Source organism: Marmota monax, unplaced genomic scaffold (genome assembly GCF_021218885.2).
Source record: "Marmota monax isolate L192 unplaced genomic scaffold, Marmota_monax_Labrador192_F-V1.1 WCK01_AAM20220418_F8-fsc00070, whole genome shotgun sequence".
Lineage (NCBI taxonomy): Eukaryota > Metazoa > Chordata > Mammalia > Rodentia > Sciuridae > Marmota > Marmota monax.
The window spans coordinates 1642501-1658636 of NW_026692116.1; the positions used below are offsets into that span (position 1 = coordinate 1642501).

Here is a 16136-nt window from a genome sequence, read left to right on the forward strand (position 1 = left end):
AAGCTGGTGCGACACACGCAGTTTGTTATCATTCAATCTGCTTGAAACCGCAAACTGGTCATTATCCAGCCATTATTTTAGTTGATTTACAATCGCAGTGGATGAAGCAATTGCTGTGGCTTGTTCAATCCCCTGGCGGGAAGATAGGAACCAGCTTGTAATTTGCATTTACACGATCTGACTGAGCAGCTTATTAGATCTGGATATTTATTTTCCACTTAACCGATGTTTGATTACACTTTAATAAAGTACAAGAAAACTGTCTGGCTGCCTGCGTCTGATTGATCCTGCCGGGTGGTTTCTCTGGGATTTTTCGTAATGAAACAAGAGAGACCAGGGATGATGCATCTTAAGAAAGTGACAAAAACAGTTGACTATTACTCAGACCGGCTTTTGAGCCACGCGAGGAGCCGGCGCCGGGAGGCGCGAAGGCAGCCCTAGGCCGAAGCAGCCCAGGGCGGTGCCAGGCTGGCCCTACGCCCCTCGAGTGGGGCCAGCGTTCACCCGCGCACAGGAGCGTCGCCACCCCGGGGAGGGGCCTGGACGCCTTCAGCACTCCTGAGAGGCGGGGAGGGGTACGAAGGGCCTATTCGCCCGGGACCTGCCCTAGGGGCCCGCGAGCCGGCCAGCGGCCTGGGCAAAGGCGAGGAGCAAGGCCCACCCCCCGGTCAGCGAGTGCGGACTCGGGAAGAGGCCTGGCTCTCGCCCCTGGGGGCGTTTCCTCAGAAGTGTCTGGGGAAAGGGGGTCCAAAGGCGAGGCCGCTGGTAGCGGCGGAGATTCCTAGTCCCTTCGCTGGCAGAGCTCTGGAGATTGAGTCGCGCCTGTCCAGCCGCCTGGTCTTCGCCCGACACTCAGGGAACCGAAGAAACCCGAGCGCTTGGGCCCCGCGTCTGCGTCCCCTGGGAGGTTACGTGGGGCGCCAAGGGGGAAAGGCAGGAGGGACGTAGCCCCGACTCCACTCCTTCCCAGGTATCTAACTACGGGGTTAACCCGCGGCGAAGGAAACTTGGGAGTCCGGCCTGCGCTCTCCAGCAGCCTCCAGGGCGCAGAAAGACACTCCCACCACGCCCGAAGTGTGTCTTAGGCCCGACGCCGGGGTCCCCAGGTCGTCTCCGCTCTCCAGGCCAGGCTTGCGGGAAGGCGTAGGGCAAAGGAGTCTCGCTTCCCCGCAGTGAGATCTGTGGTCACTCAGGCTCCCAAGCTCAGCCCCTGGGTCACGTGTCAGGGAGACCGGGGCTGAGTCCAGCTCCACCGACTAGCCTTTTTCGCCCAGCCGCTCCTCACAGAGTCGAAGGCACCTCCACAGGCATCCTGAACTCCCACTGGGGACGGGATCTCCCCCCATCAGATGGCCAACCAGCTCCCGGTGGCCTCTGTGGCTTCCTCAGTGTCTGTGTTGGGGCAGGGGAGGGCAATCAGATGAAGATACCTCGAAGTCTTTGGGCAGAAGCCGAATAAGTGGAAGAGACCGGGATCATTTAATACCAGCTACCCACAACTTGCTTTCCAAAATTACTTCCTCCAAGATTCTCAGGCAATGGGCTGGCAAGGTGATGACTAGAAATCCAAATTTCTCCACCTCACGAACCAGGAGTCCTTTGGCCGCACAGTGAAACTAATTTTGCTTCCTTTCTACTCCCTCTTTCCCCGTAAGGTAAACTCGTTTCTCCAGATCTTATATATTTTTTAACCCAGTTGCTCTGACTTAAAATTGGAACACATCCCTTAGCAGTATTCACAGGGGGTGACTGTAGAAATTCTGGCTGGAAATAATATCCTTTAGACAAGCTATTAACTCTTCAAGTTTTTTTTCCTGCTATTTCCTTCTGCACAAGATGGAAATTCCCAGTAAAAGAGTGGAGTGACCACAACTATTACTGCTATGCTGTTTAGATCCAGTAAGGGCAAAAAAACAACCTTCAACGCCCCCAAAATATCATTTACTGATAACTTCATACACCTTGGCCTTTTAAAGATCCAGATGGCATTTTCTCCATACCTCATACCAAATTATAAATGTTCATTTCACATTAACTATCAATCGAGTTTATTTTCCTTAACCAAAGGAGCTTAAGCTTATTTCAAATACAATTTCTTTCCAATACACCATACTACCTGCTCATCCCTGTCTTGTTAAGGGGCACCTAAAAAACAAATACTACTACATACTTATATATATTATAATCATGAAGCAGTATTGCAAATGAACACTATTAAACTATCTTTTCAAATATCTGAATTAGAGTGTAAGTTGAATATTTTTTAAGACAAGGGGGGTTTTATTTTCAATAAATTGGTAAGAAACTATATTCTTAGATATTTTAATAGTTCATCAGAGATTATGTACATTTTCAGTAAAATAAATATGGACTGAGGTTGTTTGGTAGCAGTGAGACTGTGGAAGGGTAGAGACAGCATTGTCAAAGTGTAGGTAATTTTCACCCTGAACAGTGTGTAGTTTTAAAATTTTTCAATACTTGCCCTATAGATGCCAAGACTTTATCTCTGCAATGGATGTACATGTGTACACAGGGTCTGGTTATGAACCAGCAAAAGACTCTACTGCAAATGACTCCAGTCTAGGTTTGTAGAAATGTGGGTATCCTGAGTCCCCTTTTTGGGTGCCTAAAGTTCTATGGTTTTGAACCTCAGCCAACATGAGGCCAAAAGTAAGCTCCACAGGTAACTTCCACTCTGGAATACACAGCAACAGTTCCTGGCAGAGGTTTATGAGTTAAATAGGACCTCCAGGCATGTACTGTGAAATGGTCCTAACTGCAAAGCAACAGCCTCTTTCTCCTAGGCAAGAGAAGAAGCAAACATCACAGATTTACCTCTTCTACACAAAACTAGTCAAGGAGGTTTTCTTTTTTCATTTTCTGAAAATAACAGAAATTCAATACAAAACAGCATCAAATTTAAATATGTATAAATTAGGAAACTTGATCTTTTTAATTGAATGCAAATCGTGTTTCATACACAATATATGCCAGAATTTTCTTGTCACAAGCAAAAGACCTGCATGCATCACACCACAATGTGGAAACAAGTGTGACTTCCCCTTTAGTCTTAATTGCAATACAAGAGTAAATCAGATATAAGGTCAAACAAAGTATAATTTACTTGTAAATCTACACCTGCCTATGGGCAACCCAGCCTATATGATTATATTTCTAAAATTCAGAGGAAGTTTTAAAAGAAAATGTTTCTACAATGACTAACTCATCTTTTTCTGAGCTATTCCCAAGACTCACTGGGGAAATTAACATGCATTAGGTTTAAAATGTTAATGGGTACTTTTTGCTTGGGACCTGCCTGCAGACCTAATTTCCCACTTTGAAATTAACACCCACACATTCTGCTACACACTCCTGCTACAATGAGAGCAGAAGGCATCTGGAGAGAGGGCAGAATTCTGTGAATACACAGGAGAAGCGCAGATATACAGAAAAGATAGCGATCCCTCACCACCACTATTCCAATGAAAAAAAGACACCAGTAACAATACATAATGGAAAAAAATACAAAAGTACAGTAATTGTAAGTTACTAAGTGGGTCTGTTCTCAATGTTTATAGAGAATTTCCACTCCCATTCTCAATTCCTGATTTGTGGGGAACAGGTCCACAAAGCTCAAACCTATTTTCTGGAGAGCACAGAGACTGGGGCATTGTTGAAATTTTGATGTCCTGGAACTAATGGTTCTTTCTTAGCTCTAGAAACAAAACAGAATTTAATATTCCTATTCAGGCACTCATAGTCTCAAATATCTAGGCCTAAGATCCTGAAGGAAAAGCTTCCAAATCAGCAAAATTGAAAAGGGCTGCATCTGAAGAAAGTGCTTCTGGCACCCTTTGGAGTCTGTGTGTGAACTTGTGGGAAGGGGAGGGGGTCAGAGCCTAGGATTGCATAGGACTGTGACCAGGACAGGTAGGATTCTACTATTAAAATCATTTCCTGGGGGTTCTCTGACAGGTCCAAAAGCTCCTTTTGCTAGGTTTTGGAACTTAATGTAAAGCTGGGACCTCTGCGGTGTCTCTGAAGTCTCCTTTTCTGTGGGTGAAGAAAATCACCAGCAGAAGTAGCCAACCTTTATTCTCCAGTACTGAACAGCCTCTCTCTCACTGAAAAGACCTAAAGAGAAATTTAGCATGATGACATTTCCTTGCCTTTGAACACACCACCCACCAACTTACCCAGGGTGCTATAGTGGGAGCAACCAAGGACCCAGTAACATACATATGGGAAAGCAATAGAACAAACAAGTCTTATTCCAGCCCTCCTTCACTTCCCTGCTTCTCTCCCTCCCCCAACTCTGACTATAAGCCACCAGGGTCTCTTAGAAGACTCCAAGTTTCTGCTCTTAAATGGCTCTTTTTCCAAGGAGGAACAAGGTCTGCTTCCTGATGTGGGGCCTCAGATGTTCTGTTATTGCAACTTAATTTTGTCACTGCTTCTTTTCAAAGATTATTTGGAATGAATTGTTTCTTTTGTTTAGTATCCAACAAACGACCTCTGCTAATCTTATATTTTATCTCCCTAACATATGGAAAAGCTATTTATTCTAGCCAATCACAATAAAGTAAAGAAAACCCCATTTTATGGAAAGGTATATATCACTAGTCTGTTGATCATTAAAGATATGATTACCAGTGAAAACCCTCTGAAGGTGGCACATTTATGCTTCCAGGAACAGATGGGGACACGCATTTTCCTTGCAAATACTTTTGAAATTGCTCTACTGGTAGCAGTATAAAAATGATATACAGATGCCAGGGCCGGCATGGCCAGGATGAGTGCGCCAGATTTACACAGTAAAGCCTTCACACTCGGGCTGTCAGTTTTGATTGATCTCTACTATACCTCAGGAACTTGTTGACTAGGTAAGGAAACAGTGCAAATAATTCACTGCAGCAAGTCAGATAATTCACACAACCAATCGGTCTGCTTCACTTTCTGGTTGTGACATACGAGCCTTTCCTACAAAGATGCATCATTTTCCAGCTTGAGCAATATTCAATGTCAGGGAAGAAAAGGTATTATTAAAGCCACACAATAGGAGTCTGGCTATTGCAAGATGAGAAGTTGTTTTGGTAATGGGGGCCAGATCCTGCTCTACTCTAAGTCCTACCAGAGCATTCAGGCTCAATTGTCATTATCATATTGATTAAAAAAAAAAAGTTCATCATAGTGCAATTTTAGGTTTAACGCCAACGGATCGGGAAAGAGCAAAGAATTATCCCACAAAAGCACAACATTCTTACCACAGGGACGTTTCCCTGTTCCAGTTCATTGATGGAGTTGATTAAGTTTAAATGAAGCAGACACTGGATAAAAGTAAGGGTATTGACCACTGGGCACTGCGATCCTTGCTTGAAAGGACCTGATACATGCAGAAAAGCAAGATTTGCTAAATGCTCTAATCTTCAATCAAATCTTACATCAATACAGACAAAGTTTGGTAATGAGAGATTCAATGAAGCATGCGGGAGAAAGAATTAATCCTCTTGGTCTAAACTGGCTTCAACTTTGAAGCTTGCTCCGAAGGAAAGACAGTTATCTAAATGCTAAATAAGAAACTTATTGTACTTTTCATGGCATGCTAATCTTTTGTCTATTTCATCTCTATTATGTGTATGCTCATAGATTGCAGTTGTCATGGTGATTATATTTAGCCACGCTTGGGGATGGTGGTGAGAAGCCAGGCACTGAGGTAGAAAGACCCCCACGCAATCCACAGTGCACACACACACACACACACAATGGGAGGGGGAAGGAGACAATTACCAGACCCCACCCAGCCTCTTCCCACCAGGACTAAGGAGGCTTGGGCCTTCTGTCACCAGAATGGTGAGGTGCTCTCAGCATGTGGAACAGCATTTGGTATGGTGGTGGGGAGGGTGCCATTTCCTATCTCAAACCCATTTCCTCATATACATTGCAAGTTTTTAGTTTAGAGACTCCTTCTCCCTTTATAGTTTCCCGCTGTGCTGCAGCCATTGGAAGGAGAGGGCTGAAGGAAAGAAAGGAAACCAAGAGAAGCAAGGGCTCCAACACTAGCAGACTGGTCCTACATGGCTGTGCCTCTGGCTGGGAAGTCATCTGATCCTGACTGCTAGAAGGGTTTGAATACCAGAGAAGCAGCCCACGCAGCTCTGGTAGAGGTGGAAACTATAGGGTCACCAGAGGCCTTAGTGACCAAAGGTGACCCTGGGCCCTTTATGTGTTTTACAAAAGTTGCCAAATTAAGACAGGATTATAACTGCTCAAGTCCTTGTCAAGGCTGAAAGGTTAGGAGCCTCAAATATGCCCCGGCAGTGTTGATGAAAAGCTTAAAAAGTAATAAAAGGGAGAAAAGACTGGGGAAAGTAACATGTATAACTCTTATTAAAGAGAAGAGCCACAGAGAGGTTGTGAACTTGAATCACTGTTTGAACTTTAATTTGTTCATTAACAGGATTTGCCCCTCACTGCGAATGTTATTACTTCCCTTTGCCGCTCAGCAACAACTCTGGGCATAATGAAAGAGTCTGGCAAAAAGTTAAATGCCTGGTAATTAATTCATTTAATTGAAAAGAGGGGGAAGAGAGAAACAGAGGTCCCATTGCAGAGCAGAAGGCAGAGGTTAGAAGAGGGGGCAAGGCTGAAATCTGCATGTAGGCCCTTTCCAAGGTCAGCCACCCATGGAATAGAGAAGGCTGGTCTCTGATGAGGTCCCTCCAGCAAAATGAATACCAGCAGCACTCTGAAGACCCTCTTTTCAATGCTACCTGCTCCTGGTCCAAATCCCCTGCCAGATTTCAGCCAGGGCCTACTTTGATCTGTTATGGTGGTACAGATGGGAGAAATAAAAAAACCACATATATATTGTTATATAAACTACACATGTACATATATGTTCATAAAATCTTTCATTAAAAAGTGTGGACTCTTACTTTCTTCCCTCCCTTCCCTTAGGTTGGGCCTCTTTGGCCATCATCTGCTTCCAGGCTAGAGTGAAAAGGATAGTGACAGGAACAGGATATAATCTGCATGTTTGCATCTTAATCAGCCTTATAGCATTATGCTTTTTTTCCTCCCTACCCCAGCAGATAAATTAAATAAACCCAGGAGATGAGAAATGAAATATACTCATTGCCCATGGGCAATGCCTTGCCTCTAATTTAGGGCCTATCCTTCTCTTGTCACTTATCTATATCCTATGTTTGTCAACCACTGCATACAATCCCCTTTTGTGTGCATCCTCATTACAAGCAATGGACTATTCAGGTACCTCAAAACCATGTTGCTCCTGCAGCTAAATGAGAGAAAACAAAGTTGAGCAAATCAGTAATAGGTCAGGTTATTCTTGACTATTTAATATGTTTAAGGCCAACCACAGGATTTCCTACTGTTTTTAAAACTGGTGTCCATATAATCAGTGTGATTTTCTTTCTTTTTTTCCCCTGCCCACTAACTGGGGATTGAACCCAGGACTCTCTATCACTGAGATACACACACAGCCTTTTTTGAGACAGGGTTTCACTAAGTTGCCCAGGCTGTCAACAGGCTTACAGTCATATACTGGCTTAGTGTTATTTTCTTTAGGAATACAATTATTTACCATGTACTCTCCCATTACAAAATAACTAAGCACAGAAAGAAAAAAAAAGAGGTGGCAGGAGAATTTGAAACCATACAAATGTATTCCCTAGAATCCAAAACTATTTCCTAGGTTTATGTTTTTAATTAAATCACTTCTTATCCCCAGAGAGAGGACAGAATCTTAACATCCAAATTACACTATCACCAAATAAATAAAGTCATCAAATTGTCTGGCTGGGTCCTCTCCATTTATCCCAGTGCCTCTTGTTATGACAATCCTAACTGAATTCTATATAGCTATGAAGGATCTGTGGTTGTGTATCCTAGAAAACTGGGGGTATCAAAAGAAGAGAAGAAAACCTCCTGGATCTGAATTAGCAACAGAAAGAGGCTTTTTAAAGAGGCTATTTTATAAGACTAAAGTAAGTTACAGGGCTTATTTAGCATCAAAACTACCTCTCACCTTTTATGAAAGTCTCTGGATACTGAGTGAGCTCAATTTTCTAAAGTTGTAGATCCATCCTAGTTTTCAACTGACACTAAATATTACGAGTCTATAAACAAAACAAAAATGTTCTCCCTCACTCCACACTGTGGAGCCCTAAGCTGTAAAGCAGTTTAGGAGATGAGGTCTGGTAACCTTGAAACTATCCTAATCTAGACCCTGATCACCTTACACATGCTCGAGTGAGTTTCTTCCTTCCTCCAAGACAGCCTTCAGAGAGCCTAGAGATTTACTATCCTAAATTCCCACTTTACTGAAAGTCTTGATAAGTTTTGATTGCCTAAAACAGCCCCAGGTCTTTGAATTGGCCTCAAGCCTCCTCCCTATCATCGTATGGGCACTAATTGCCCTTCCTGGTTTGTTTTGCACCTTTTGCCTATATAAGGCAATACAGTTCTTTAGACAGACAGCTCTCTCATTGTTTCCTGAAAACATCATTTGAATTATCTATTATATTGAAAGTGTCAAAGCATCATATTAAATATTACCAACATTCTGTTATTCAATATATTCTATTTAATGTGATGGATACAGTTTATCAATTTTAAACTGTAGAAACTGAAGATAAAGTTAAGACACTTGTCCAACCAAGATCTCACAGCAGAGCTAGGATTATCAGTCTAGTTCAAAGGCTGGTATACTTCCTATTCTGCCACACTTCTACCCCTGCTGTGCTGTGTTCTGATCACTCCTCCCTCTTGCCATCTAGGCTGTCTTCTCATATCTGAATCCTGCCTCACCTGCAATTTCAGAAATTCCCACTTCTGCCTTGAAACCTTTAGCCATGACCCTAGCTCTTGGCTGACTGATGAACTCTTCATTATTTGCAGCTCTTACTTGGTACTACCATTTTCTACCCTATATTGTCAGTTTTGTTTTTATTTGATCCATTCCAGTGTAAGTTCCTTGAAGATGAGAATTTGACATATATTTCTCCTCATTCTCCAAAACCTAATAATATAGGTCCATTTATTATGCACTCACTTCACGTACAATAACCCTTACAAGTCGATACTGTTATTATTACCATTTTGCAGACAAAGAAACTGAGACTTCAAAATAATAAGAAATTGTTCCAAGTCACTCAGCTAGTAAGTAGCAGATTTGATAGTCAAACACATACTATCTGAATCCAATACCCCTCTTCCTTAGTCACTACATTGTATTGGTTCAAATACATCATACTTCACACAATGTGAATTAGTGAAATGTTACTATGTAGAGGACACTTAAACAAACCTCCAAAAAACATCCCTGTAATCATGATCTTGGAGAAGGGGAAATATTTTTACTCTTTACTATTTTATTCTTCAGTAAGTTAGATCCTGAAACTCAACAGAAGGGTGAGTATACATCCAACTAGAACATTCTACTTCCCCACCTTTCTAGGAACCATGCCCCTATGTTGGTGGAAGCCAAAGATCCTGGAGGCAAATTGCCCTTCCCCCTACATCCTTGTTATCTTCTAAATACACTGAGGAAAGTAGGAGAAAATGAAAAACACAAACTAACTTTTTAAAAATTGCTTCTAAGGGATGGGAGTCTTATCTCTTCACCATAAATGGCCTGCTACTATGGGAAGAATAATGACTATTTAAAAAATTTCATAGCTGACCAATTAAGCCAATATGTACAACTCAAGTCAGCTTCTTGTTATCCTCTAAATCATGAACATGGTAATGAGGTTTAATGCAACTGCTTAGAAGAAACTTTGATGGTATAAGAATCAAGGTCTAAAAGCCTGGCAGTTCTCTTCACAAGCAGATTGTTCCTTTAGTGCCAATGCTGCAGAACTGAGCTTGATAGTATTAAGGAAGCTATCAGGTTTCTTTACATGCAACAGGTCTTAGGAAGTATCAAAAAGAAAATTCTTGACATAGTAACTGAGTACTTCTTATTAATCCATGCTAAAACTAGTCTATTTTCCTACGTCCTCAAGTGTGTTTCCATCTTTATTTATATTTTGGTTTAACTATTTGGACATTTCAACCTTACCTTAACCTACAAAACCTATGCAGCAGTTCACAAAACCCTCCAAATGCACAAAACTTAATAAATCAAGTTCTTCCATTTATTTCATCTCAGATGAAGCTTAAACCAACCTGGAAAAGTAGACTCACTGACTATTACTATGAGGAAAACTAAAATGTCCTCAAGTAACACAACTTGTACATGGTAAACCTACTCCCCACTCCTGGTCCAGGACTCTATAACCTGATACTTTGCAATATTAGGGAAATTGCCCACTTATTCCATGGCCTGAAGCTACATGGGAATTTTGAAAATCTAAACCTGGGAATGTCTCTATCTGAAAGAAACTGGCTTCAAGCTATACCTAACCAGACTTCTGTTTTAACTACCTGAACCAAATTAAGAGCTCACTTGGCCTCACTCCTAAAGCTGCAAACACTACATAAAACTTTTAATATTTAAACTCCAATTCAAAAAATATTTGGGTTACTCTTAGATTGACAGAAGACGGACAGTCATCATGGCTACGCTATCTCAAAAGAAGGCTAAAATCACTGCCCACTGTTTTTCTATAACTGTCATTATTTATGGAGGATTTGCTGGGTAACTGATCTTCCCCTGTACTCGTAACAGAAGCTGTTTTGTCTACCTAATGGTCAAACAATGCAAGGTCTGTCCATAGGAAAAAAAAAATCTAGAATTGAATCTACCTTGTTAATGACCATTTAGTTAGGTGTACCTCCTGGTGTCCATGGCCCAGCAGGTCTACTTGCCCCAATTTCTGGGCAATATCTAAACTCACCAATGCAAATAGGACTAAAAGCTCCAGACTTTGTAAGTGGCTGAAATAAGGGCATTCTTTTTGTCTCAACTCAAACTTGGCTAATCTCCATATCCAATCTAACTGGTGCAAAAGAAGGGAACTTACTTGTTGCTCTGGGACTGTTGCCCTATTTCTTTGTTTGCTGGCTGACCTTCCCTATGTAAGAGCTTGAGCATTTGCAGCATTTGGTTTAAGCAGGAAAGCTCTTTCATCTTTTTCCACTGGCCTTGATCTCCCTTGATCATTATGGTCTAGATTCCTGCTAATCACTAATGATCTCATGGCCTTCTATATAATACTAAAAGCATTAGACCTGAACTCTTAGAAAAGTCCTACTCAGCTAATTATACTCTTTCTGCTTTCCTTGGTTCTCTTTACAGTCTCAGTTGGAGTTGAAATTGCATTATTTCCTCAAGTTTTAAATTGTTCTCTGATTTGGAAAACAACTATAAATCATTCCCTCAAATGAATTTAATTATAGTTCAAAAACTCCATGATTTACCTTCTTGACTCTTTTCCTTTTGGTCTTTCTACCCCTTCTCCCATATTCTGGTCTTGAAAATCATAGTAAGTTTGTTTAGGAACTGGAGATTGAGCTCAGGGGCATTTTGCCACTGAGGTACATATATGCCCAGCCCTTTTTAAAATTTCTTGCTAAAATTTCTTAGGTCGTCACTTAGTTGCCCATGCTGGCCTCAAACTCATGATCTTCCTGCCTCAGCCTCCTGAGTCACTGGAATTACAGGCATGCACTACTACTTCAAACAAGAGTTTAAATTCACTAGATTAGGAGTTTCATTATTTTGTATTTTGTACAGGAGGTAGCATACTATTAACTTACAACAGTGCATAATAATTCTACCACATATGTACTCTGGAATATACATTCATAATCAACAAATAATTACAAATGCTTTAGCTCACAGATTAGACCTCACTTGTAGTCTAAGGATAGCTGAGTTTTTTGTAATGGTGGAATGCCTCGCTTATTGGACAGAATACAAATTAAGTTTGATTCTTAGCTGGGTATGATTCTTTCATATTTCAAGGAATATAGAGCACCAATTCTGTGGAACTATATAGGGCAACCCAATTTTACCCATGATATGGGTGAATTTCATATTTTAGGACTTAAAAGCTTTTTTAAGTCATACCGGAATTGTGAATTCTCATAAAATTCAGGATCAATCAAACAAATTGTTGAAAATATAACCTTTTGAAGTGATATGTCTCTATATAGCATGCCAATGCACTATATACGTACATGACAGTTAAAATAGGAATTCATTGACAAATAGAATTTTGAGTTCCAAATCAGCATTTTTTGTTAAAGCTCTCCCTTGACAGATACTCTTATTCCAATGGTGCCGCCATAGTTCAAACTATGTTAATACAATGACTTTAGAACTAGTTTAAAATCCACTCAAGAAATTCAACTAATTGTCGGGGCTGGGGAGGTGGCTCAAGCTCGCCTGGCATGAGTGCGGCCTGGGTTCGATCCTCAGCACTACATACAAACAAAGATGTTGTGTCCACCGAAAACTAAAAAATAAATATTAAAAATTCTCTCTCTCTCTCTCTCTTAAAAAAAAAAAAATTCAACTAATTGTCTTTCAGCTTGTTTTGACCTCAAATTATATTGGCCTGACTTCTTCAGGGCCTCAAGGTCTCTAAGTAAAGCTATCTCCAAGTGTTTCTTTTTTTTTAAACAAGATGTGTTGTGGGTGCTGAAAACAATGCCCAATGAGAAGCTCTGAAAGAGGTTTGAATGATAAAAGCACTTTCCAAAAAGTGACAGTCTTTTTTAAAAAATATTTTTTAAAAATATTGTTTAGTTGTCAATGGATCTTTATTTTATTTATTTATATGTGGTGCTGAGAATCAAACCCAGTGGCTCACATATGCTAGGCAAGCACTCTACCACTGAGCCACAACCCCAGGCCCCCAAAGTGACAGCCTTTTAAGATGACTAATTCTGGATGAAGACATACTAAATTGTGTTTGGAAGAACTGCTATAGTTGTTAAAACACAGATATTATAATCACATTCTGGTTATATAGTTTCAGTCCTACAGCACAAAATTACTGTTAGTGATAAAAGTATTTCCAACATCATGGCTTATGTTATTACTCAGAAAATTTTATAGTGATTAGATGTATCTTGCAGATTTCATACAAAACATTTTGATTTTCAAGGATCTAAGCATTCTTCTGAACAATCTCAAGCATTACCCAAGAAAAATTATAACCACGAATAATTAGGATAAATATATTGGGAATGTTTTCCTATTTTTATTAACCCAATGACTTTATTTATTTATTTATTTTTAGTTGTTGATGGGGCCTTTATTTATTTAATAATATGTGGTGCTGAAAATCAAACCCTGTGTCTCACACATGCTAGGCAAGTGCTCTACCATTGAGCTACAACCCCAGCCGTTAACCCAATGACTTTTAACCATGTATATGCAAGACTATGTGGGATGTGTTCTGCTTGCTTGACTTAATTGTAAGTAACTCTTATTTCAGTTTGTGGTTAAAAAAAAATAAACTTTTTTTTAAACCTAATTTTCATTAAAAATATGGTGCTTTCACTCACATAAAACCAGCTAGTCCAGCATATCACATAAGAAGCAAGACCTTTTAAGAAAAATTTTGCTTTCCAAAATAACTGGAAGAATATCATAAACCTTTTTAATCATGTAAGTTCTTTAAAAATTTGTTTTAAAAGTTTTAAGGACAAAAAAAAAATCATGGCACTGTGAATAAGATATAAGCTAAAGAAAACTTTCTGGTTCCTAGTTTATTTTACTCCCTTGACTTACTATTGAAGGAATTAATACAATTTTCCATCTGTACAAACAAAAGGACACAGTTTTTAACTCTTCCTAATAATATTGTTTCTTGTAGCTAGGGAAATTACACTTTAGTTACATTTTTGCAATTATTTATTAAATGCCTGTAGAGATCACATTCAGTGGAAAAGTAGAATGACGTTTGTATAACAAATAGTGAGTAAATACTGAATGGATAGATGGAGAAAAAGAAATACATATCTTAGGCCAATAAATAAATAAATATATGTATGTATATATTTATATATATATATATATATATATATATATATATATCATAAAACTAATTCCCACAGTTTAGCCTCCCATGGGATTTGGCCCATGTAAATACAGTTTCTGGCTTTTATATAATATTGAGTGTTCAACATTTACTTAGACTTGGATTTGACTTTTCTAGTTATCCCAGTTTTTAAAAAATTTTTATCTCATAAATGAAGTTCTCCCACTGACTCACTATGGACTTTTTAGGAGGTCAGTTAACATCTCTGTTTCTCAGTTTATACCCTAGAATAGGAATAAGAGAAAACCCTCCTCCTTCCTATGGGGACTTTTGTGAGTACATTGATAAATACCTACAAAATGATAAATGCTACTATCTCATTCAGCATTTTGAAAGATGTCAACTAAACACAAAATATTTTTAGTGTGTGAATTAAAATGCCTCTTACTGATGGCCTCAGATGTTTTCTCGTAAGATACTGTGTCAAGAACTGGTTTATATATTATCCGTCCTTCCAGCACGCACTGACATCACACTTCATAATAGCTTGGTATGATGATTGCTGTCAAAATCGCCTGCATGGAAACATCCCTGCCCTAGATTGACATAACGTATTAGCGTGACAGAAGACTAAAAAACTAAGGACATCATGCAAAGGCTGGCTTGGAGCACAGGGGATGGAAGGACATGCTACCAGTGAGCTGAAAGGCCTCAATTCTTCTAGTGTTTTAATTGCGAAAGGAATGAAGACTGCCAGGGGCTCTCGTGGGTGGGGTTGGGGGCTGACAGACTAGCCAAGGCCGGCGACAGGAGTTAGAATTGTTCTAACTAAAAAATATTGATTTTTTTTCCCCCGAATTCTAATCCCATGCAGGGACAGGCCTTTGGGTCTCTCTTTTCCATGACCACCACAAAATGGCACACACTGTTTCTGGGAACTGAAATCGAGGCGAGAGGTCGAAGGGCGCGACCGTCCCTGGGTGGGCTGGGGTCAGGACCGGACACTTTGGCTGGGTCTTGGCGAAGCGCTCCGGGCTCTAGGGCCGACGCTCTCGCCGAGCTTCACAGCGCGTAGCACGCTGCCTCCGCCCCGCGGGCTGACCTGCCCGGTCAGACCCTCCACGCCCTTTCCCGAGGTTCGCGGAGGCCTCTGCTTCCTCCGAGGCTGCTTTGCTCCACAGGCCGCCTGTGCGGCGCGAGAACCTGAGTTACTCCAGCCATAGACAGTGCCCCCAGGAGCCGCGACCCCTCGGTGCCTCGCTAGCCCCAGAGCCGGAGCGCGTAGGAACACGCGTCCGCCCCGCGGGGAAGCCCGGCCGAGAAGCCTCGAGGTGAGATCCCGCGCACGCGAGCACCCGCCCCCCCGCCCCAGCGGGGCCCTCTGCCCGAGGGAGACTCTCACCTCAGAAAAACGGGCGCTGCTGCCTGCAGGGGCAGGACAGCGGGTGGGAAATGCCCGCGCCGGCCCGGCCGCACGGGAACCTCGCTGCGAAGGGTGCTCGGGCTCGCGCCAGGGAGCAGTGCCCCAGCCCCCCGCGCCCGCGCCGCCCTGGTGCCGCCTCCTCGGAAGGGAGGCCTCTACCGTCCAGCCGCGGACCTGCAGCCGCCTTGCGGGCGCTCCCGCCTCCGGCCCCACCCCCAGTCCCGCCCACTGGCCTCCTTTCCCTTTCCCCCTCCCTCCCCTCCTTTCAGCCCGCGGGGCTCAGTCGTCCCTCTCCGGGAGACGAACGCGAAGCGACGTGGAAACCCTTCCACCAAAATGAGCTGTGATATCCTTTTGATGGCTATAATTTATTCCAAATCGTCTCTGGACTGAAACGATCAATTAGCAGCCTGAAACGCACTGTGAAGTAAATTGTCACACTATTACAGGATGGTTATCATATATTTATAAGGTGTGTTTTCTGCAATCAGAACCAACAAGGTGTTGAGCAATCAGTCATAAACGCACTTCTTCAAAAAAGAGAGGGAGAGAAGCTTCAGTATTGTGTGGCAGGGAAAATCCTCCATGACAGTTATCCCTCCACCCAATGATGTTTCATCTTGGCAACTGGGAAGTGCAGTGAGGCTGGGCGCCAGGTGGATCTGAACAGACTCTCTTCGCCACGCGTGATTCCGCAAGCAGAGTCCCAGAGAACTACAGGCAGCTGAACAGCCCCTAGAAGAGAGGTTTCTTTA

General features: G+C 41.9%; 1 protein-coding gene and 1 long non-coding RNA gene across 2 annotated transcripts in view; one reads left to right on the forward strand and one right to left on the reverse strand.

Annotated features, from left to right (window-relative positions):
- LOC124105440 (uncharacterized) overlaps positions 1-15510 on the reverse strand; it is a 19055-nt gene extending 3545 nt beyond the window's left edge. The window contains exon 1 of the long non-coding RNA XR_006855725.2: positions 15361-15510. This is a non-coding gene — a long non-coding RNA (uncharacterized LOC124105440). The remainder of the gene's footprint in view (positions 1-15360) is intronic.
- The window catches only part of LOC131424885 (endogenous retrovirus group K member 6 Gag polyprotein-like), a 218607-nt gene that overhangs the window by 99390 nt on the left and 103081 nt on the right, over positions 1-16136 (forward strand). The gene's annotated exons all lie outside the window — the stretch shown is intronic.